General features: G+C 36.3%; 1 long non-coding RNA gene across 1 annotated transcript in view; it reads left to right on the top strand.

Annotated features, from left to right (window-relative positions):
- The first annotated feature begins 272 nt into the window (after positions 1-272).
- LOC120499375 overlaps positions 273-25,152 on the top strand; it is a 46,595-nt gene continuing 21,715 nt past the window's right edge. Inside the window, exons 1-2 of the long non-coding RNA XR_005626865.1 lie at positions 273-339; positions 20,155-20,258. This is a non-coding gene — a long non-coding RNA (uncharacterized LOC120499375). The remainder of the gene's footprint in view (positions 340-20,154; positions 20,259-25,152) is intronic.

Raw genomic sequence — 25,152 nt, 5'->3', positions numbered from 1 at the left:
AAATACCTCATATAATAGTCAGTATTTTAGATACCAGACTAGCATGTTCTCTCACTAGAGAGATTTTTTGGATCCACAAGACTTTTCTACTTCTTCAGTAAAAATTTTGAAGACCAATTTCCCTGACACCTTTTCAGTGGCTGAAATTCCTAGGATTCCTTTCAAATCGCATTGTTGCTGTTTAGAAGAAAATCTAAATATTTAAAATCACAATGTCTGGGAATCAGGATGTTATCAAGTCAATAATTTTCCATGGTTTATTTTTGCTGGCAGATACTGAACTCCACTCTGAGACAGCAGAGGCTTCATGAGATTATCCTTGAATATATAAGCAATCAGGTAATGCATGCAGTTTATCTAAAGCTGGTCAAACAACAGGGTATTAAAGAGGAATATATGTTATAGTTTAATATAACGGCATGCCTCAATAGTTGTTGGACGGGAAGTGAACGAAGCAGTGCTGTTAAAGCCCAAAGCATCCCGTTATTGGACAATAATATGTAAGTGGAATGCATTATTATGATTATAAATAGGTCATTTCCAAAGGAAACACACTCGATGCAGACGGGAATTACAAATCATGTGTAAAAAGAAATGACCTTTAACGGAACAAGAACAGTAAATAAAAGAGACTGCATGAGACTTCTCTCTGCTGAGAAGGAACAGCCCTTGTTTGTCAGGGTGGTGCTGGGGAAGTTACATGTCTCCTGCCTGTTACTTTGACTGCATCCACTTGGCTGCAATTTGCAGTGCATGCAGACTGTCCATGGAATGTGAAGGTTAGGAAGGGCGTACAAAAGGACTGAATATCCAGTTATTGCCTCTAGCTGTTTATCATTGCTGAGTCTAAAAAGAGAATGGATGGGATTTAAAGCAATATAAGAGAATCCAAGGCACCCTCAAACCCATTAAACAGACATAATAAAGACGATTCATAAACAGACCTGTGCACATCATCATTCAGACAGAGGTTTAAGCAGTTGTTTTGGGTATATTCAGCCTCAGGAAGTAAAAGAAAGATGATTTTACTCCACCAAAATAGCTGGAATTATAAACTGGTAATGTATGTTAGGATATAAACTGAAAGTTAATTATTTTATTTTTCCCTGACATTCTCAATCCAAAGTTGTATTCTCACTTAGTGATACATGGAGGGAATGATAGCTACCACTATGACCAAGAATGAAGACCTAAAGACCTTCTCCATTCAACAGAAAATTGCAACATCCTGTATAGAAATGTTTTTAAACAAACAGAAAGCCATAAAACCCCAGGAAGGATTGGGTAGGAAATGTAGGATGAGAATGCAAAATGAGAGCGAATTTATGAAGATTTATCATTTGCTTTCAAATTAGCCTTTCATTTAACATTCAGTGAGTCAGTGTATGAATGCTGCCTGAAACACTGAATTTAAACAAGAATTTGGTCTTAATGCAGAAATTAGTACCGTAACCAGCCACAAAATGAATGTTGACTGATCACTCCACCACTGAATACATCATCCAAAAGGGCTTATCTGCATACGTTTTATCTCAAAAGTTGCACAAAAGACATCCTTCTCAAAATAGAGACAGTCTGAAATCAGCACATCAAAAATTCAGTACCATGTAGCCACTCTGAATTCTAGGCTTGGAACTGCAATTGTAGTTCCAGTAAAAAGACCAGAAAGCTTTTGGCAAGAGCTTTCCAGTTTTGGTTCATATACAAAGCCTGTAAAACATTATTTGAGTTGAAATGTTTAGAGAAAATATCACATTTTTCTATAAGGGAATTTTTAAAATATTCCTTTTGTATGAAATCACGTGTATAGTAATGCATTTATTCACCTATATATATTCACATCTGAAGTGATCCAAAGCATTCAGATTTCTTTTTTTTTTTTGGTACTACTCCTACCTACAGAAAATAACCTGTTGTAGCACGGTATTAATTCAATACAATCCATTTTTATTTTCAATTTCAAATAATTATTTTAAAAAGTCATTAAAGAATATTGAACTCATGAAAGCCTGGGTTTATTGCCCTGGAACTGATATTCTCTAGAAAGAAAGCAGCTTTTGAGTCAGTAATAGCAGACCAAGGATTCATCACAGCTGTGAACATCCTTTAGCCACCATGTGAACGTTTCTGGTTTATAACCACCTTAATCTGTCAGGTTGTGACCAAGAAAAAGGATGCCAATATTATTAATTGTTTCTGAACCGACAACATTATTGCAGTTGAAGAGGCCTGTTTATATGAGCCACGAAGTAGTGCATGAAAAAGGGTATGAGTTATCTTCAGCCTTGGAACTTCCACATCAGTTTTGATTATCTGCATAAATGCAGTCCACAGTTTAATGCTCTGGTAGATTTATTTCTATTTCTGCTTCTGTTATATAGCTTTTCTGTATTCTTGTTTCTTGGACTGAAAGCAACAGCAATTGGAAGCTTCCTTGCAAAAGAAACTCTTGACTCTATTTGTGGAAATGAATTACAAAAGGTTCTTAAAACTATAAAAACAGAATGAATATGTACAAGGAGTATACTGCTAAATATTCAAGCTCTCATGTCCATTCATAACAACTAATGCCACAGAAAAAGATGTTGCCATTTCAGACCTAGAATTTTCTGTGGCATTGATGTAGCAAAGTTGTTGACAGATGGATTTGTAAGCCTGCAACACATGAAAGCAGTGAATAAAATATCAAACATGTACAGGAGGTACAATGTGAATTCATTGCCTCTTTTCTAATACACAAGAGAACATCAATAAGGTTAAAATTAAAGTTACAATATTTTTTCACCATGTGAATACTGTGAAACCCATTGCCACTAGATGTTATAAAGATCAAGAATTCAGAAAAATTAAGAATGAATCAAACTTTGTAAGTAGAGCAGTCCAGTCCAGTGTCAGCCTAATTAGCTATAAGCATGTGATATAATGAGTGTTAAACTTTACACTTTGAGATAAGAGCAGTCTTGGTTCTGTTATTAATTAGGAAGAGACTTAGGGTATGAGGCAGATAACTTTTATGAGCCTGCTGCAGGATTTTTGAAACTCCCTCTGGAGTACTAAGTGCTTCCAAATCATATACTACAACAGGTGGAATTTATCCTGACCCAGGATAGCAAGTCACATGTTTTTTACCTACATAAGTAAACTTTTTGTTTTTTTGTTTTTTGATATTATCATATTTGGCCTAAATTTAAATTTAAATTAATTTAATTTAATTTAATTTAAATTAATTTAATTTAAATTTAATTAATTAATTCCTAGTAAGAATGGCCCAGCTGCAAAAAATAGAATCATCTGATTTTTAGAAAGTTGCAATTTTATAATCTCAAAGTAAAATAAATATTTATCTGCAGATATATTCATTAATTTCTCAGTGTTTTCAAGCAAAAATCCCATTTAATAATGAAAAAAAAAGTTAAACCAACCCCAAACACACAATTGCTGACTTTTTTATTATTCCTTTGATTTTAACTCTATGAATCTTGTAAGCAGGTCATTAAGATAATGGCACTAATCATACTCATCTGAATATGTGTTGTCCTCTTTGATGTGCTTAGCAATATGCTGCTCTGTATGAAATTAAACAGTAGCACTAACATCCACAATAAGAAGAAAAAAGTGATTGTATGAGAAATATTTCCTTAATAGCTATAACTGTTTGTGAAGGCTAAAATTTCCCCAGTAAGTTATAAAAAAGGTCACAGCTCCCCTCATTTATTTAATACCATGAATACAGCCTTTTATTCAGGAGTTTGCCTGCAGTCAAAGCTAATTATTACCACCATATTACATAATTTCTCCTACACGGTATGTAGATGAGTAAATGTGTTGTAAACAAGCATCATGCTCCAGGATGCTCATAGCATGAGTGAGGAAATGAGCAGCTACCTTTCAAATCTCATTTCCAGAAGATGTTGTAAATTAAGATCAGGAGAAATAATGCTTCTGAATCTTTGAACTCAGCTATTAGATTTTCATTGTCTTTAGTAATTTCAAAAGTTAACCTGACTCATTGTTCCTATTACAGACGTATCATTACATGATTGAAGGTTAATGATTTCACAGGCATATTTCAGGGTCTTGGGACTCATCCAAGGTCTTCCTAATGAGAGGATTCAGAATCTCTGTCCATAGGCCCAACAGACAGCACATCCAAGGGAGAGCAGAGACCTCTGACAACCAAGAGACAAGTATTCATTTCTTTTTATCTGTAGCCATTATTTTTATAACTGCAAGACAGAGCTTTAGAAAGACTTTTTCAGTTATAACATAGAAACTTTATTCTTCAAAAAATTTGAGAACCATGGCTTTATTTAGAAATTCACACTAATAGTTGCTTACCTTCAAGCACTTAAAAAGTTACTGATTGCTGTAGTATTCTCACATGCTTCAGGTTAAGCTCCAGCTTAAGTGCTTTTACAGATAAGAAAAAAATTGCTCAGCGTCTTGCATGACTGAAGAGTACCTTTTAGGCAAGGAAAGAGCTTGGCAATCTTCTTTTCTTTCTAAACTTTAAAATATGTTTTTTAGGGAGTCACTGTGGTTTCTGTTTCTTTTATCATATTCTTTCACTAATATTTTATTAGAAATTACTTTGTGTGCTGCTGAAACCTTTCTAACACATGGTTCCTCTGCATACCCTCATAGTTTAAAAAGACACTCTCCATTTTTGCTTTAAGCTAGAATTCAAGAAATGTAAGAGAGTTTCATTGTCCTGAATTGCAACCCTCATCCTTAATAAACAGTATAGTGTGACTTCAAAAGTAAATCTGGTAATTATTTTACCATGTAAAATCTGGTATTTTGCAAATTTTTACATTTGTGCCAGCCTTTCCTTGATTTTTTTTCCTAAGTGACAGCAAAATAATGCAAAATCTTGAGTTTTCATATAAATTGAAATGACTATGTTTCCATTGCTTTGTTCTAGGAATGCAGTTTGCAATTAAAAGAATTAATGATTGTTCTTTCAAGCTGTCATGCCCATATAGGCTACAGGCATCCTTAAGTAACTTCTAAATGGATAATTCAGGACAGTTTTTCTACAGAATTGGAGTACAATGACTTTATTAGCTACCACAGCTGTGGTTTGAAGGAACCTGAAAGAACACCTCAAGAGTTCTTCCTGGTAGTTAAACTGACCCTTGAGACTTATGACTAGAGAACTGTTCCCAGCTTTTCGTGTGAAACCCATGGTGACCCAAAGTAGCCAAAGAAGTAGGAGATCTCCAAAATGTATCATACACAGAAATCAAGGGATGGTCCAAATTATTGAACTATTATCTTCTCCCAAATTGTCCTAGTCTCTGAAATACACCACCTGAAATCATATTGCCCCATCCTGGAAACATTCAAGCTCAGGTTGGATGAGATTCTGAGCAATCAGATTTAGTTAAAGATGTCGCTGCTCATTGCATGGGGGTTGGACTGAATGGTTTTTAAAGATTCCTTCTAAAACAAACCATTCTATGAATCTGTGATATAGACTAATTGCATACTGAGAGACAGATTGGTCAATGCCTTTTATCCCTTTATTCTGCCTGATGCCTTTGTTGGCTCTGTAGTAGGGAAATGCCTTCTGGCTGTGTTGCATTCCTCTATTGTAGGCCTGTGAATGTCCAAAACCAGCCTAGGAAAATTTTAGGAAACTTATACATGATGGTTACTTGGTTTTTTTCCCTTTCACCCTTTACAGCTTCTGCAAAGTTAGAAATTTTGGAGAGGAAAATTTAAACAAATATGGCATATATTCTTGCTTGCAAGGATGTGTAATATTAACATTACCTGCAGTCCTTTGAAATGTTTTCTAAAAGTAATAAATATTTCAATCAAAGATATTTTATTTCAGAACCACAAAATCAGATTATTATGAGTCCTTTATACAAATCTCTTTACTGCTGCTTTTTCTTAGAGTGCTACTATAAGAGTGTTTCTGTGAGTGTGTAAGGAATCCCACTAGTTTTCCTAGCGTTTCCTCTAAAATAGTCGTTTTCTGTATCTACATTTTAATATTAGTTCCATGCTTGCACATTGGTATTAACTTTTCCAACTAATTATATGGCAATAATATCCATAGTTCTTGCTTTTTAGCTAGCATTAGTGATAGATCAGAAATACTTCAGTCAAGACCTTCTGTGGAAGCTAAATGATTTATTACATATATGTCCTTCTAAAGTTTAGTTTTGATAATTAATTAATGTATGTATTTTAATATGTACCAAAACTGTGTGCTCTTTTAGTGAAACCCTTCCTCCTAATTTATTGGGATTTTATATCTCCTATCAGTAGATCTTCTGTTAATGCTAGTTTAACTGTAATCTGCAATCAATGCATTATTGCTAGTACAAATTATTCAAAATATGGGGGGGTGTTACATTTTTATGTGAGTCTTCGTTGTTATATTAAATATGTAATAAGTTTTGAACAAATGGAGTATGCAGCAAAAAGATTATGTTAATGTGTATGCAAAGCTGAGTATTTTGAGATTTTTTTTGAGATTGATTGAGACTGAGAAAAAAAAATTGAGATTGAAGTATATGAGAATAAAAGCCCTAGTATTTTAAAGAGGAATATACTTACTATTTTTAAATCTAGAATTATAAATTTAATAAATTGAAGGACATGCTTCTTCTTAGAAGAAAAAAAAGATTTTGTGAGGTTGTGAACAAATAACATAAAGTACAAGAGAGAACTTCCAGTAGCTCCTGCTGGAACTACTGGTACAGATTTTATTCCATCCAGTCTGATGGTGGAATGTCTGTTCCACATTTCCCCTTTCCATTTCCTCCTATCTCTGCCCACTCACTAGAACTGATGTGGAGTTGATGTTCAAATGTTGCCCATTGTATGGGGCAATCTTTTTACTCTGCCTTCTGGTAGTGTTCAGAGTGTAAATGGTTACAAAAATATATTTCAAAAAGACAAAAAAATTTGTAAGTCAGATCATTTAAATTAGGATGACAAATGCTAAAAGGTCTAAAAATGTTTTTATACTTGTGACATTTTATTGGTACACAATATCACTAGAATGGAGTAAAAACCAAGAATGTACCTGAAAATAATAGCAATACTGAAGGTATTGACTTAAGCGTCGAAATTGTACTGGAACTGTGATTTTGCATGCTGTTTGTCAATCTAGGTACACTTTGTACTTTCTTCACTGACTGTATTTTAAATTGTTACCACGTTAATAAAAAAAAAAAATTCTAGTTACCAAGAGGTTTATAGCTTAACTGCATGGATGGGAACAGGTCAGATTGGCAAGCATGAGTGACTATCCAATGTCCAAAGCATGTTAGAAAATGCCCATTCTGCCAAGTCTTTAAAAGCTTATGTGCTGTGTCCATGCATGTGCTCCTAATACCTGTATGTCTGAAGTTCAATTAGAAAAATATCTACAGAAATACAAAGCTCTAGCACTTTGCCCACACTGATGTGAATTTGATAAAAGCTGGTGTTTTTAAAAGCCTATGTACATAAATATACAGTGGATTAATAAAATAATGTATAGGATTTGAGCCTTAAAAATAATTTCTTTGTGTCCTATAGATACAAAAAAATAAAAACAACCGACGTCTACAATGCAGCTATGAAGGTGGAATCAATGCTTCACTGTTATTTGCCTGTAATTGGCTTTGAGCATCACAATGCACATGTAATTGGGTCTGTACTTGTATTCTTCAAGGATTCTGTGCTATTTCTACTTGAACCCATTTTTGATATGGTTCAGCTCAGCAGTGCCAGCTACCTCTTGTTATGCAGTTGAAAAACTGTGGCCATTAAAAACAGGATACGGTGTGATTTTGTTTTGCAGCACTGCATGGAAAATCAGTCGCTGTTCACAACAGCTCTGTGGTTGGTTGATTTAAAGCAGGAGGGGGACTTCAACTTGACAAGCAGACAGTTCATGAAAAAGGATATTGTATCTTTAAGGCTTTCTGACTGATTGTGTTTAACTGCGCTACCCAGCAGGCAGTAATTAGGCAGTAGCTTTGCTGAGAAACTTAAAGCAGAGGCTATGTTGCTCTATGCTCTTAAATTAAAAAAAAATAAAAATACAAGAAAGAGAAAAAAATATGGATTTGAACAAATGGGATTTTTACTGGTTTTTAGCCAGTATGGGAGCAAACAGAAAGCAGACCCCTAGAGGCTCCTAAAGTTATCTTTCCATGCAGATAGTCTCTAGGGAGCTGTGGTGCTTGAGAAAGGAAGCAATGAGAACCATTATAGAAGCACATGACACTATTGCTGAAGGTCAGAGAGGTATTGGAATAAAAGAGAAGCTGCTGATACAAAATGACATGACTGCTGCATCTTCTGGACAAGTTCACAATTTTGATTGGAATGTAGCTCGAACACCTCATGAATGTGATTAATAAATAAAAGTACATAATAATGATGATGGCTGAACTGGTGCTTCCCCAGACTGCTGCAGAGCACAAAAGAGTGGGAATCTAAGATAAAAGGCAGCAAACAAAATACGTGGTTAATGCTACTGCATAAGGAGAGTTTGATTTGAAAATGTTATTGTCATTTTGTGGAGTGGACACTGCAGTGCACAGTTGCAAACACTGAATGCAGGAATGAATTGTCAGCTTTCTCTTCATGAGTGTTATAATAAAGTAACAAATTGCAGAGGGGAGTAAGAGAAAGTTAAGATATGGTTTTGTCACAAATAACATAGGAATTTCATGGAAGCACTCTGCTGTCACACCTCTATTGTCTATAGCTGGTATTTTGATGGTTGTGCTTGGACGTGTCATCCTTTAAGAGCAAACCAGGCTTTGAGAAGACTCAGGGCCCTATAGCCATAGATATATACTACAACCACCTAAACCATATTTTTTAAAATGTAGTTCATTTGTTTATGTGATGGCATTATGCTGCTGGAAAATGAAGTTATCTATTAACGGGATAAATTAAGCCTATATTTTGATTTGGCATCAGGTAGTAGATATTGTAAAAGAGTCACATTTGAAATGTGATGAGCTCTATTTTTGCTGCATAGCTTCAGTTCTGAGGTCCAGAAAATGTCTTTTGATGACTATGGCTCTGATTCTGACTAGAACTGCCCTCTACAGTTCTGACATTGGTTCTGATAACTTTGAGTGATTAAAGTCAGTCTCCTTCAACAAACTCTCTGGTTTGACAAATCTTTTTTATTTTATCTTCTTCACTCACATGTTAATGAAAAAAGTAAATTAGCATGTAAGTTGGCAAGAACACTGCACTGAGCAACATGCATTTTCACAAGACCATTGTCCTGAGGTTTGCAGTTTTTTAAAAAGGTTTGATCTGAGTAAATTAAGAAAGCTTATCAGAATTCTCTGACTGAATGTTTATAAGAGCCAGAACGTCTTTCCAATTACAGCTGGGCTTGCAACAGCAAGAGGGATTCAATGCCACTGCCTAAAATTCACCCATCTTTATTTTCTCTTTTCAAGGTCAATCCATTTTTTGTACTTCATAGATACTCTTTGAAACTGGGATACCAAGAACATCAGGGATTAAATTTCCAAAGTATTTTTTTCCTAAGTGACAATGAGCCTAATTCACTGTCAGTAAATGCCAGATGTTTTTTCCCCTCAGTGTTAAGTTCTTCAAAACTGTAGCTGTATAGGACACTATTCACAGGGGCTTAACACAGGGAGGAAAATTATTACTTTAAGTCAAATAAAAATAATAATTTATTAGCTCACATTTTGTAATTCTGTTTTTAAGCATAAAACACTAACTGCATATCTAATGTGAAAAACCTATCGGCAAAAATAAGCGTCCTGCTTGGTGCTTCTAGCTTTTTCTGGGGTGTTTCTATATGCACATTTTAAGGCAATGCCTATGAATGTCCATCTTCTCTTGGAATCTTCTGGGGCCTATGAAGTGTCTGTCTTTTAATCTGATTGTAAAATATTGCCCCAGCTCTTTACCACAAATTTCAAAATCAATTTTTATATCTTGCTAAAACTACAGACCTCTCATTTATTTCTATGGTTATTCTACCAAGAACAAACAAAGTGAAGAGCCTTTCTGTGTTTTTCTGTTAGAACTCTCCCTCCCACCTACTTGTGCACATGTGCCTGGACACAGATGCCTACAATATACATATATATGTGTATACATGTCTGCATGTACATACATCTCTACTTATGCAATATTTATATAGGTAAGAATACAGCAGCTGAAACTCATGCATGCTTTGCTAAAGTCATCAGAGACTCATAGAATGGTTAAATGCTTTTTCTGACCTGGATGGTTTTTCACTTTATCTTGAAGCTTTTTGAGTGGTATGTGTAATCTACTGTTATTTGTTGTTTAAATCTGTCACCTGGTAAACCCTCTGTTTTTTCAGATGGGAATCCACACTGATGGAAATTTGGTCTTCTGCAAGTTGTTTCACAGTCTCCAAATCAGTTCAGCTTCAATGATGCCCTTATGAAGGCTGATTATTTTGCTATATTCCAGGCTGAAATAATTGTGTACCTGGCTATCTGCTTCTGCCTTTTCCAGCACCTTTCTGAGGACAGCTCTGGGGCACTCAGTGGGGCCCACAGCAGAATCCTACCAAGGTGTCCACACATTCCTCTTGTGGGAAAGGACAGACTTTACCAGTCATTTTCAAAGCTGTTTAATTAAGCATTCCTCCTTTCTAAGAATAATAGCCTTTAACAGCCTACATTTCCAACAGCAGCTAACATACCATCTCTGTGAGGTAACAAAAAATATCTGCTAGTCATGATGTAAACCCTGCAATGGCATTCTAACAGTTTTTAAATTTAAATTAGCAAACCATTGATTAATCGTAATGATCAGTCAACTCCAAACTAGATTAAGAAACTTGAATACTCTGAGAATAATATATGGGTACCAATTTCAAAGTATGGTACAAATATAGCCATTTTGGATTAATGTATATTTCTCAAAATGTAGCAGGATGAATTTAATTCATTTTATGGTGTTCATGGCTTTTAAAAATTATTTTAGTGAATTACTATAGAAACTGTATCTTATTCTTTTAATTAATCTTTTATTTAAAGAAATGTTTTCATCCAAGATATTAAAGAAGAACATTATAAACATGCTCAGGCAAAAGGTAATAGATTTGGAGTTTAATTGTAATGTTCTGTTAAGCATTTTAATGGAAAACCTGATGACCCAATTATACAGCAAAAGTAGAAAATCAGAACACAATATCTGGATTTGAATTTAAAAATGCTGAGATGCATAATACATAGGAGTTTGATATCCATTCTACTTCTTGTCAAGAAGGTAAAAAATTATCAAGAATTAACAGACAGCAGAAATCAGACCCTGGAAAAGAGCTAGGCATTCTGGAGAGGAATATAAATTATAGTTTAACTTGGAATAGTACCCTGCATTTCCATGCAAAGCAGAATCAGTATTTTCTTTAATTTTCCTGCACTGACATTCCATTCTTTCTGTACTACCACTATTCATAGTGGCATCAGCAATATCTTCCCAGGGTTAATCCTCCCCACTATTGAAAGACAGCTACAGAATTAGCTAGTTTAAGAAGAGATTTTCCATGACACTTGGAGCTCAGTCAGATTGAGTCTAGGTGTTTCTCTTACCTTGAAAATCTTTCCTTTCCATCTAAACTGTGGTTCCCAAACTGAGATCCTAACGGGCTAGTTGGTGAGGCTGGGAAGAATAAAAGAGAGGCTTAAAGAAGCATAGTATTTTTATTCTTCAGTTCTAAAAAGTAAATCTAATACTGTACTAGTCTTCACTCGAACCTATAATACTCCCAAAAGTCTACTCTACTAGGACAAAAAGTTTGAGAATGACTGCAGTTTTCAGCTATTTTGTCTTCTAGAAGAGCAGATATAAATAAAATTTTCTATTCAGTGTGTCACAGAAAACACAGAAAAATGGTGTTTCATTCCGTAAGTGGTACTTTGGGTCTCTAATGTTGAACAAAAAAGTAATGAAAATGGGGCAGTGCAGATGTAATTATTAATGAAAAATGAAGCTGTTATGCAAAGTCCTTAAGAAAAGTACCTCAGGTACTTAAAAACAGAGGTAAATATGCAGACACGTGAGACCATGAAGTTATCAATTGTATTTAATGCCTCAAAAGAGATGACTTTAAGGGTATCTAACCTGCTACCAAACTGTACCAAAAAGAAGGTTAGGGCACAGATCTTTAGTAGCCTGCTGGTGCTGACTTTTTAGCTATCCAAGCCTTGATTTTACTGCCCCTACACACAGAAATGTTAGCCACCATGTAAAAGTGAATGCCAAGCATGCCACAACTACAGCTATCCTCTACAGTGTAAATTGGTAATTTTATTTTACTTGAATAGTGTACAAAAATCTGTACATATTTACTACATTATCAGCACAAACCCCATTAATTTATATCTAACCTCATACAATCTTCACTTCTTGCCAGTTTCATGGGGCTATGGTAGACCATGGACATGCTAATATTGATTTCATCTTCATTATGGTCTACCTCATCAAGTGCAGACGCTTGAAAATTCATTAACTCAACAATTGTGGTAGGATTCTTGAGGGACCAATGCCGTGTTAGCAGCTCACTGGAAAGCTGGACTTTCCTTAGGGGAAGCTGACAGAGTTTGTGGCCTTCAAATGTATAACCATTCTTAAAACCCAAGCAATCATTCTGGTGGTTCAGAAATTCTGAAGTGTCTTTTACGTATCTTTCTGTATGCAAGTTATGGGCGAAAAAAGGTATCTGGAGGATTGGTTGCTCTAGATTTGGCTCTGATCATTCAAAGAGGACTAGCTGCAAATGTGCAGACTGAAGGCAAAGTGGCAGTGGCAAAGCAATGAAAGAGTTCAAGATCTTTAAGGGAAGGAGACAGGTGACCCTGTAATATAAAAGTAGTGCATTTCAAACAGGGAGCCCTTAATAGTTTCAGAGAAAGATGAGGTTTACAGATTTTAAAAAAAATAAAAATCCTATAAAAAATCAGTATTAATAACTTCAGTAGAGAGGAAGAGTGGAAACTACACTAAGAGACCAATCTTGTAAAATCATCAGCTCTTTAGTAGAAGTCTAAAATAAAGAATTTAGAAACTATGAAGTAGCTCAAATGACTGCAGATGAACATGAAAAACAGCAAAAAGGTATTGAGACAAATTCAGAAGTGCCAAGGGACAAACCAAGAAACTTTCTACAAGATACATGAAAGGTGAAAGGAAAGCCGTTTAAGTAGGAGAAAGACAAGGAAATTAAGACCATTACTTCACAGAGGTTGAAAAACTGAAACTAGTTTACATTGTTAATTTCTGCTTATGTCTACACTACAAATTCTGCGAGCAGACAGGGAGTTAGTACTACTAACACCAAGGAAAGTTATGAAATCTCAGGCTAAGACAACCATTTAGAAAAGTACAAAAATAACACAGACATTTTCAAATGCCTGCATGTAATGAAATTCCTACTGTACATGTAGCTAAAGCAACTCTTACAAGTGTTTTCAGAGGTGATTATTCAGAAGAATTGAGAAGGCCATATGTAAAGACTGCAATAACAAAGTAAAAAGAGAGTTAAGAAACTACAATAACCAGCTTCACTTCTCTGTGAGAGATAGTCTCAGATAATTAAACAAATTATTTATGGGCACCTCAGAGTATATAAAAAGGTGTGCAGTCAGCATGGTTCAAAGACAAGCCATGTCACACCAGTTCAGCTGTGATACAGTCCTGGCAGTGTACTGGATATAAGAGAAACAGTAGACATTACTGTTCTTGACTTAAATAAATGTTGTCTCAGGCATCTCATAAGGAAGCTAGATGAAACTCTTTGACACCAGATACGTGCAAAACTGATCAAAAATTATTTTGAGTACCAACCAGTTTGGCACTATTCCACATTTTCATTATTAATCTGGAAGATGCATAATATAGCAGTTTGCTTATTAAATTTACAGTGAATTCTACTGTGGGAGTGGCTGCAAGCGTGCCAGAGATGGAATTAGAACTTAAATTGATCTGAAGAAATCAGCTGGAAAAAAAATGAACACATTTCAGTAAGCAGGAATACATAAATCTGCTCTGAGACATGATGAACAGAACAGGAAATAGGAGGCAATAGACAAGGTTTCAGATATGTAGAAAAAAGCTGGGAGACATAACGGGTCACAAATTGAGTATGAGTCACCAGTGTCATAATACAGTGAAGAAAGCAAATACTGTACTAGTGTATGTAGTGGCAAAATAAAGAGAGAAAAGTGGAAAACATAGTCAATAATTAATTAGCTGAACAAGAGCATTCGTTTTTAATAAATATTTAGAAGGATGCATAGAAGTATCATGCTGCATTACTGTACATCCAAGAATTTGCTAAATATGAAATTCAAAGCACCTTAGGTAATAAACTCCAAATAGTACAATGTGTCAAATAAGCACAGCATCATATGATGGTTTATTTCTAATTCTGCTTGGTGCTGAACAATTTTCCTGAGAGATGTTCAATCCCCTCAGTTGTTACTAACTTAGCATTTGATATATTTAAAGTGACTTTTTTTTTCTTTCCCTTCATACACAGTAAGGCTGTACAATGTTGTCTCTTGACCTTTGGCTACCAGCACAGAATGGAGCTCTTTGCACTTTATTGGTTCATAAGGCCAAAGTAAGAAAAATAGAGTTAAGTAGATGGACTATCTTATGCTGAGAAAAAAAGTTCAATATATCTGCTTATAAGTTCTGAATGATGTGTTTGCTTTTTACTTTGAGAATGTAAATCTACTAAAATCAATACTCCATGAAAAATTTTGAAAACGCTTTTTTTTTTTTTAAGATAGACAATTTTCATTAAACCAGAAATTTTAGTAGAATAACTAGAACAAAAATCCCTTAAGCAGACCAATTTTCATGCTTGAAGACAAGCATGTGCTTAAGTGTCATGCTAAACAGGAAGACCATTACTGTGAGAAGAGCAGTAAAATCTTATACTGAACTTTATGAATGGACTCCTGGAGAAGAATGCTAAATTTGCAAATGTAAATACAACGTCATATGACTTTAAAGGAAATTGTTGGGTTCTGTGACTGGCTCTGTCACAGATTTACATAACAATGTATAAGTCACTTAATCTCCTTTAGTTTCTCCATCTGTACAATAACATCAGTTCTGGAGCAGTGTGGTGAGACTTAGTTAATTGAATAGAAATTATTTAAAGATCCTTTAGTGAAAAGTTGTATTGATGCTTTCAAAAACATGACCCTTTTTAAGCTAATGATTGTCTTTTCTCTTCCCATAGAAATGACACAAGCCAAAGAAGCAATTCTTTTTTGATTGGCACTTGCTACACAACTAAATTTTGAAGCAGCCTAAAGAATTTTCACAAGCCAGATACTCTGGGTCCTGGGGAGAGAGTAAGAGAAGGAAAGCAAGGAAAAAGAGAGAAAGATCTTTTCCCTTTTGGTCTTCCTGGGATGGCAGAATTTGGTAAAGCAGATGTACATGCACACAGAAGGAAAGGCTGTCCAGATGTCAGCTTCCCCCTTTCCCTGACTTTCTGCTGACTCAGTGGAGCAGACCTAATGCTGCTGGTCAAATGTCCAACCTCCAGTTGGGGCGAAGAGTTGCCATGGCTGCAGAGCAAACAGGAAGGAATCAAATGGGGGAGGGCAAGGGGATGGGTACAGAAGAAATGAATCCATCTAAGAAGCAATAATAATCCAAGTAAAGTGGCACTCCTGTAGAGTGTTTTGTCAAAACAACAAAGAACAAATTTTCCAACAAAAATTATTTTAAATATTTTGCTTGAGCACCTTTATTAATTATGCTGCCATTCTGCCTGCTGCTATAATAATAGTTTTACAATTCTTTCATTCAAAAATGCTCTCTTAACTCCTGGCTGAGGACAGATGAATGTTGATGACAAGGAGAATAGAAACGAAGACCTGACATTAATGAAGATTCAAAATGCATGTGTGAATGGCAGAGCTTTATCTGTACAACCACAAGAAACTGAGAAAGGTCTAGAAGAGCAAATATCCCAAGCAAAACCTTCTTGCTTGTTTGTACCAAATGTTATAATATACATGTATGTATATTGATACAAAAAACAGCAAGTGGAAACAGTTGTGAGAATACAGTAAGATACCATGGTGACAGCAGACTTTATAAAAACCCAAACAGATAGCAAAGGCCTCCTGAATGTAATGAGCCTCATGGCTGATTAGGCAGAGACACCACACTGTGCAAGAATGAGGCCTAAAGCAAAGAACAGCCTGAAAGAAAGCCATGAGAGAGAGGGGGAGAGGGAGAGAAATGGGAGAGAGAGACAGAAAGGGACTTGGAAGATTGAGCGAAGTAGACTTAGAGCTAGAGACAAAGGCAGACAAGAGATCTGTAGGGCTTGCAGGAGAAGGAGTTTGGTATGTAGCAGGTAATAGAGGGCTTAGAAAGGAGCAGTTAGCCTTGGGCCCTCAAGGAGTCCCAAGAGCCCAGGGAAAAACAGACTTAAACAAGGAAATGTGCGTGTGGTAAAGGCATTGGGGGAGCAAGAAGAGAGGCAGCATGGCAGCTGCAGGTGATCACTGCAGAAGAGGGCAATGTGTATTGGAGAGGCAGCATGAATCTATGGGCACAGTTTAGAGCTGCCAAAGGCTTCTGCTATGTGTGTGCAGTTTCAGTCTTTGGTCTTCTTGCTAAAGAGTGCAATTTCTATCTTCCTCTTAAAAGAAGAGCCAAAAAGATTTTTGGTGAGCACTATTCATCTTCCTCTCAAGTGCCTGTCCCTTAGTCTTAGGTTCACAGTAGTTGACTCTTCTTTAGAGGTGGGTTTTGAATCTCATTTGGATGCTCTACATGAAGTTAGGGTGAGAATGATCATAATTCTTATTAACTATACAAGTCACTGTATGTTTTTAGTTTTAAAGGCTGAGGTGAAATCCAGTCTGAAATGCAAGGGTTGTATGACAAATATGTCTCCCTCATTTTATGCCTGGCAACTGTCAGTGGGTCAATAACATCCAACAGCTCTAAAACTGAAAATTTCATTCATCACGTGAGAATTATCTCACTTAAGCAGACTGCTTCCCCCTCCTGCACACATATAGGCAGGTGAAACATTTGAGCATCCTGAACCCTCCTTTCCCTTTGGCTGTCTTCAGACCGTGCCTCCTTGCTTGTAGAAGAAGTAGGAGACTTTGTTCAGAGGTACACATCTTTTCTTAGTGTACTGCACCAAAAAAGAGGATGATTTTGGCCTCATGCAAACATTACCCCACACAGAGGTCTCCCAACACACAAACAAAGCTGGCACAAAATGAACTACGGCCTTTGCCACTGCAACTTGAGTCAATTGCCAACTACAGCAAGATGCAAGACTCATGGATAAACCTCCTGTCTTTATTTAGTTACTGTAATAAGAGTGTAAACTTGGAATTTAATTTTGTTCCCTTTTCCTTGAGTCTCATTATGAAACGGCAGCAATTCATTGATTTTCACACTTTTATCCTGCCACCAATGTTGGTGCAAGTGCTGTACTTCACCAGAAAAAATGCACTGGGTAATTCTAAGAAAAAAAAATAAAATTACTTTCCATGAAAACTCTTAATATAAACTTATATAAATAAGGGTATTTTTATAATGTATATGTTTAGGAAAATCTTGGTGTTCACAAGTTTAAAAATCCCACTCACAGTCCCTGTAGTTAATGGGTGAATCTCTTCTGCTTTGTATTGTCATAATATAAATTTGAAGTGGTACTCAGGGTTATCCAAAACCTGGCAGAATGAAGAAATTTGTTGACAAAGACATCAAAGCTGCAGTTAGGTATTCAGCCAAGCTGTAGGGTCAATAGAAGGAAAATTTTCACGTTCCAAAACTCCAGGTCGACAACTGGCCATAGAAAAATAAAAATGACCAATGATTTAGACATAACAGAAGATTTAGAGAAGATGAAATTTGAAAATTCATTTCATACCTGAATGTCTTTTTGTAGGAGAGGACTTCACTCTTTAGCTGAACTTTACCCTGCTTTGATTATGAAATCCTTTCAAATAATGAATGGTGTAAAATAATAGCTGAACTGAATCCACATAGCTAAGGAAAAAATCATTCTTTGAACTTTGAACATTAGCTTCTCTAAATCAACTTTTGAATAACAACCCAGATAACCCCCCATAGGTCTGTATCATCTTCAGAGTTCTATTCAATACATCTGATAAGGGAGGAGAGGGAAAGTCACGCCATGGTCTTTATGACATGACATCACAGCAGACAAGGTTCCTGCCCTGAGGAGTTTGTAGTACAAAACCAATTCAACCAGCTACTGAAACTGAAGGCTTGAAGTGATGGGAGTATGCTCACACTAATATTCCTGCAGTTGGAAAAGTACTTTGTGCAAAACAGCATACATATTCATAAGCAAAAATCTTTGCTAAAGCAATTTCAGATAAGTAGCTTTAGCTAGCCTCAGCTAACTTCTAAAAACAACTTCAAACTTTGTGTCTGTAAACTCAACACCTTTGAAAAAGAGTAAATATGCTGTCAAGAGATTCTGTGTAATTCTCAGTGGCTGTGATAATCTAACACTTATGACTAATCTATCCAATTTGTTTCTACCCTTGGTTTTTCCCCTTACTTTGTTCTTGCACATGTCTGTACCAATTTTAAGGTGCTTCTCTTTAATTACATAGGAAATATTTTGAAATCTAGAAATTCTCCTGAAAAGGAAATTGTTACATAAGATTCTAGACATTTTCTTTTAATTTGTGATGGCACAAAAATGCTGCTTTAAGCAGCAATGACATGCATTGTCCCTTTGGTGCCAGAGATGTACTGGCTATTAGGTATTCTTCATTTGTGCAAATGTGAGACCAGCTTTTATATTTCTCAGAAGAATCTGATATCTAGATGGAAAAAAAATAGCTAGGTACAGGCTTTTTTCAATGGCTTATGAAATAATATTTAAAGATATGTTAAAAAATGTATATATCAGCTAACAAATATAATCCTGTAGCACTAGACTGTATGTATGATAAAAGCTGAATGACATTTTAATGAGCAATGAATTACCTAATAGTTAATAATTCATCCATTGATTGATTGATAAATTAATTTATTCTAGTTAATTTTAATGGACTAATTTCCAGTACACTAAATATCTGAAAATGAAGGCTGGTGGGACTTGATTGTGTGTCCAGAGCAATAATTTGGTGCCCCGTTGTCACAAAGGCAATGTCACCAACAACACCACGGGAGGTTGAATTTCACCTGCAAGATGGAAATGATCCTTAAGTCCTGTATATTTCTTTGAAGGACTGTTACTCACCTTAAAGCAGATGGGAAAGGAATGACCAGGTCAGAGTACAAATATGGGACTGCTGGGGAGTGTGAGTGGCTGCAGCTCTCAGCCATGCTCACTGCCCACAGCAGCACTGCTGGACACTGCTGGACACACTCTCATATTGCTGTCATCTGCAGTGTGTGACAATTATACAGCATAGCCATGAGCAACTGAGTTGAAAAGGTAGATATTATGCAAGTCTCCAGCTTGTGTAAATTGGCAAAGCTCCATTGAACTTAGCTGAGGATCCAGCCCTGTGCATTGTCATATTATTTGGAAATGCTAAATTGTGTAAATATTCATATTCTCTGCTGTCTGATTTTTATTTTAATCTAGCTGAACATATACCCTATAAATTACATATTAATATACCAATTAGTGATTTTTTAAAATCATCTGATTAAATTTTCTCTTTAGTGGTTTAGTTTGTTTTGCAGCAAATCTGGTTTCTTCACGGCAGTAGTAAAATAATTGTTGAACAGAAGGGTCCTTGAAAATGTAGTAGAAATCTGAGACCTTTATATAGAATGACACTCTGCTGACTTTCTTTTATGCTGGTTTTTACATATAAATGCAAATGTACATCTCATTCATTGTTGTATGTAATGTGATTTAGCTCAAATTGACTGGAAGTTGTGGATGTCTGATTTAGAACTGAATATGTAGATTACAGCTAATTACACAATGTGAGTCTTTTAGTACATGGGAATATATTTCAAATTCCCAGCTTTTTCCCCTAACTCAGAATAAAAAGTACATAACTTTGAGCTGAAAAGTTCTATGCCATGACCATTGCACAATGAGTATGCAGTGATATTTTTTCACTGTTTTCTTTGTTTTTGTTTTGTTGTTGTTTTGGGTTTTTTTAGTTGTACCCCATAAGGAAGCTCCAGACAGGAAAATTGAAGTACTAGCTGAAATATCATATGAGCTGTGTTGTGGTCATTTCTGTGAAAAGACAGAAGCTTGCAAGGTAAAATTTCATCTAGAGAAGCAAAAGTGTGAATGTTTCTCCTTCTTTTTTATTATTGACTTTATGAATTAATCCTAGTTTACTTGTTTCAATTGGTGTAGACATATTTTTGAATACTATTAGCATAGCAATCAGGCCTGTTCTCAGGTCATTGAATGGTGTCTTGATTTCCAAAATAAATAGATATGCAGTGTGAAGGGTGAGCTGTCACTTTGGGAAAGCTTTGCTGATCTAAACTAAAAGTCACTTCTAATTGAAAACTGTAAGAGAAGGAGGGTTAGAGAAGCAGGGAAACCACTCAGTCACTTTTAGGTTTCATGGGGCTGTAGTAGAAGATACAGAATGAGGAGGAAAATGGGTATACTATATGGCAAAATAAGAAAAAGCATTAATTTAGACCACAATAACCACTTCAAAATAGAGTGGTTTTATTACTTTCTTTATAGCACATTTTCTCCTGGATTATTCTTCCTTTATGGAAGTCACCTGAGGAAATCTTGACTTCCTGTGATTTCCCACTGAACACATTTGTAATTCCAGCATTGAAACCAGCTCTCCACTCAATCACCCAGATAGGTGGCATGTTAGGCCAGTTCTAGACTGAAGGCCACTGAAAAGGTTACAAATATTGCCATTAAGTTTAACAGACTTTTTATAGATTTCTAATGACCAAACATGACAATGTTTTCCATATTCTGTTAATGACACTTATGTCTTTCAAGAAAATCTTATATTCTCACTGAGGGACATTTGCAGAGCAGCACCACTGTAACATCCCATATCCAGGACTGTGTGGCAAACAGCCAAGTTGTTCTCTCTGTTTTCCTGGCTGGATTTTTTCTTCAAGCAAATCAGAAAGTTCATTGAAGCCATTAAAGAAAGTTAAGATTGCAGATTAAAATAGTTTATGTTTTATCCTATTAAAACATCTACCCTCTATCCAATGCTGTATTTCTTCCTTCTTTCCATTCCTGCCCTGTAAGGGTTAACAATTGAGGCCTGTCTATAGCTCATTTCTATAGTAACAGCAAGACTGAGACTTTTTTATGGGCACCTAATAATTAGAAAGTGCTAGAAGGTATAACAATATAATGAATCAAAACTGATAGACTTGTGGGTTTCCATAGAAACATGTATAATTATGATAATCGGTCCCTGGCGTACCCTCAGAATCGTATACATTCAGTTAAATGCAATAAACATTAGGCACTATTTAGTGAGCTGTGATGCAGATTAACAGTGTGAGATACAGGGAGGCTATGAATAAAATTGCTGTACAGTTTATCTCAAACTAATTTCCCAGATTGCTTTAATAGATGTGCTATGTGGATGTGAAGAATTGAAAGTGTATTTTTGTTAGTAGTAAAGCTAACAAAGATAATATTTCAAGAAGTGGCTGACTGTTAATTTTGATGCAGATCAAAATGTACTGTGGCATGTTATTGCATGGGAGATCACTAAATCCACTGAGAAAATGACATGGTGGGGCTCAACTGAATTATTTATATTTTGGACATGATATGGGGATATTTGGGCTGTCTGTGCTCCCCTTGGCTTGCTGGTTTATTTCCTTCTTTACTTGACTCACATTTTAGGAATATGCTTGCTATTGCTCATGGTCTAATTCTAACTCTATCTTTCCAAAGCAAACAAATTTCAAGTGACTTCATATACAGCTACTCACCATTACAAGATTTGTATTCTTAGCTTCCCATAGAATGTTCTTTTTATTTTTATTTTTTTTGTTATTTTATTTATGAGTAAAAAGGGAATTACAATTATGTGTTAGCCATTTCCAGGCCATTTAGAACTGCTTGTAGCCATGCATTGGTTATAGAAATATTTAGAAGCCATCACTCCAAGTAAAAGCTATTCATAGAGACCTACAGGTACATTGCATTTGAGAGAGAGCCCTGACAGTCATGTTAGAACATGCTCTGTGGGTTAGGAGACTCATCTGAGCACTCCTGGGTAGGCCACAGAAACTACAAAAGTATTTAACTGTATTTAAATGTTTCCTTAATTCTCTTCTTTAGGCTCAAATTTTACTTGAAGGATGAATTTGGCTTGATGTAGTTCCTTTATAGAAGACAAGTTTTGTCCTAATGAACACTTTGTTTAAAACCATTCATTTCAGAATGCGAGAAAATCCTTTGTGATACAGCTGTTGAATATTAAGAACCCAAATACTCAGTTATCAGACATAGTAACTTCAGGATTGAACTTGGTGCCCATAAAAATGTGTATTTACCTTAAATGCACTTTATTCCCTAGGTAATTTCGGGAAAACTGTGTTTCTCAAAAAATTCCTCCACCTTCAAAATGAATCCGTTTGTCCTCCTATGTTTTTGGGGTTTTTTTCACTGTTAATCTAGATTGTGACTTGGTTACAATAGTGGTTATGTGATGATCAGTCAGAGGTTAATCTGTTGATTCAGTCCTGAAGACTTTGGTTCCCAGGAGTCCCATGTGGTGACCAAGGATTCTGGGGCAGCTGACACACTATTATGTTCAACACTCTTATTTTGAACATAAGGCTGCCTCTCTGTTAGTCCTCAGGTACTTGTCTCGGCTAAAAAGAAGAGCCTTTTATCAAAATGGTTTCCACATCTGGTTTCCCCCTTGCCTTACTGCTTTCCTGGCACTAAAATGCCAGAAGCTGACAGGGGTTCAGAAAGCTGTTAGACAAATTCATGGAAGAAAATCTATCAAAGGCTACAAAACATAGAGATAACACCTCTGGGTCGGGATGTCCCTGAGCTGTGGATTTCTGGTGGCTGAAAGCATATACCCAGGGAGCACCAATGCGTGTCTTGCTCTTATATTCCTCCCTAGGCATTTGCTATTGGCCACTGTTAAACACAAGATACCTGGGTTAGATAAACCCTTCATCTAACCCAGAACAGCCATTGTTACATTCTCATGTAAAAAGACTTGACTGCTAACACTGATACGATAAAATATTTTCAAAAGCTTTCTAGAAAATATAATACACAACATGCACTGTAAAATCTTTTTTATTTCTTTTCTTTTTTTCTTTTTTTTTTCTTTTTTTAAGAATGAGGAACATGATTTATTGATGACACTCTGTCATTTTGAACTGGAAAATCAGTTTTTTCCTTCCTCTTGCACCATGTGTGGATGGCCTCTGGCAAATGTTCTGGAAACTGAAATGTTGAAGTAACAGGGGTGTTTCCAGTTATCCCAGTCTATTTCCTTTGCTTTCTTCATGCCATGATGAGTACTGCTCTTCTTTTAACATGTTCAGAAAAATAAGAGGTAAAGTCAGCCCTTGCACATTTAGTTCAACGTTGGGTCATGTGTCTGGCAAGCACATGACAAGCACAACCCCAGGAGTATTCAGAAAAATAAAGAGGTAAAGTCAGCCCTTGCACATTTAGTTCAATGTTGGGTCATGTGTCTGCTGGCGAGCACAACCCCAGGAGTGGGTCAGCCCGGAGCACGACAATAAATAAAATAGGGACTGGAGCACTCAAAAATCAAAGTTTAATTAAAGGAAACAAAAGGTGCACTAGCAATAAATGTGCAACAAAAACATAAGCCAAGGAGTGGGTCAGCCCGGAGCACGACAATAAATAAAATAGGGACTGGAGCACTCAAAAAACAAGGTTTAATTAGAGGAAACAAAAGGTGCACTATCAATAAGTGTGCAACAAAAACATAAGCTGTACACTGTAGGGAGCTACTCCAGAAGGCCATGAAGTGAAGCAACCACAAAGTTATATAGAGGGCAGGGAACCAGAGAAAAAAGAGAAAGATAAATCATGCCTTATATAGAACACAAGACTAACCAATCAGAAAGCAGAGTTCATAACATACCCTAATATGGAATAGCTTAATCTGCATAACTGCTCCCATTATTCCTTTCTTCTACCCTAAATATGAATGCCTGGAGCCTATGGTGTACCCTTTCAGGGCACAGCCCTGATAGGCTCATGGGCCTCTACTGTTCAACCCATTTTTCAGAGGGGTGGTGCACATTTTTATAAATATTTTATAAACTGAACAGCACCTTACTGCTCACTAACCTATCCATGTCCAAGACCATCCCAAATTCAGAAAAGAGCATGAGTACCTTGGGCACTGCAGCCCAGGCAGGTAGGAGCACTATTCAAGCCCTGTTCTTACTCTGCTGCAAGGACAATGCCAGCACAGAGTCACTCGACTCCCTGCCACTGGGGCCTTCAAGGATATAGATTGCAGCCTTCAGCATTCCTCATACATTGCTATTTTTATAAGGAGCTCAGGCAAGTTAATGCTGCTGGCTTGGGCAGGGGCTGGATGCGTTTGACTCACCTGGAAGAACAACAGGCTCTGACAGGGCTCCAAGAGTATCAGGTGTCAAGCCCTGATCATATGTGTCGCTGCAGATGTGGGAGAGAAATTAGGCACACAGGAAGCAAAAAAGTCCTCCATGTTTAGCACAGCTGCTCATATTACCATTCTTTAACAAACCCGTTTTTCAAACGTACATCTCTGTTTTCACGTCTGTACTTTTGTATCCATCCCATGAGCTAGCCCATGCTGATCATGACTATTGACCTCTTATAGGCTGTGTGCTCCTCAGGGCCTGCCCAGAGACCTTGTGTGCTTCTAGAGAGCTGTGCAGAAAGAGCTTTTTGTCTGTGTGGAGGCTTACACCTGCTGCTGAAGCCTAAAGAATAAATAAGTCATCTTCATCATAACATTATCCCGTGCAGCTTGCTGATTTTGCAGAGCTGCAGCAGTGGTTGAACAAGCAATCAAAAGGAGTTTTTTTTAAGAATTTGGTCCATGAGAGTCTGCCAATGGGTGGAGGTTCCTGTTTAATGATTAAGTCTGCTCCAGTGACTGGACTCCAGCTGGCAGACACAGCAATAACCCCTTCAGTTGT

This window comes from Passer montanus, unplaced genomic scaffold (genome assembly GCF_014805655.1).
Source record: "Passer montanus isolate IOZ18808 unplaced genomic scaffold, ASM1480565v1 scaffold16, whole genome shotgun sequence".
Lineage (NCBI taxonomy): Eukaryota > Metazoa > Chordata > Aves > Passeriformes > Passeridae > Passer > Passer montanus.
The sequence above is the reverse complement of the archived record's forward strand: the minus strand, read 5'-3'. Positions and strand labels throughout refer to the sequence as shown.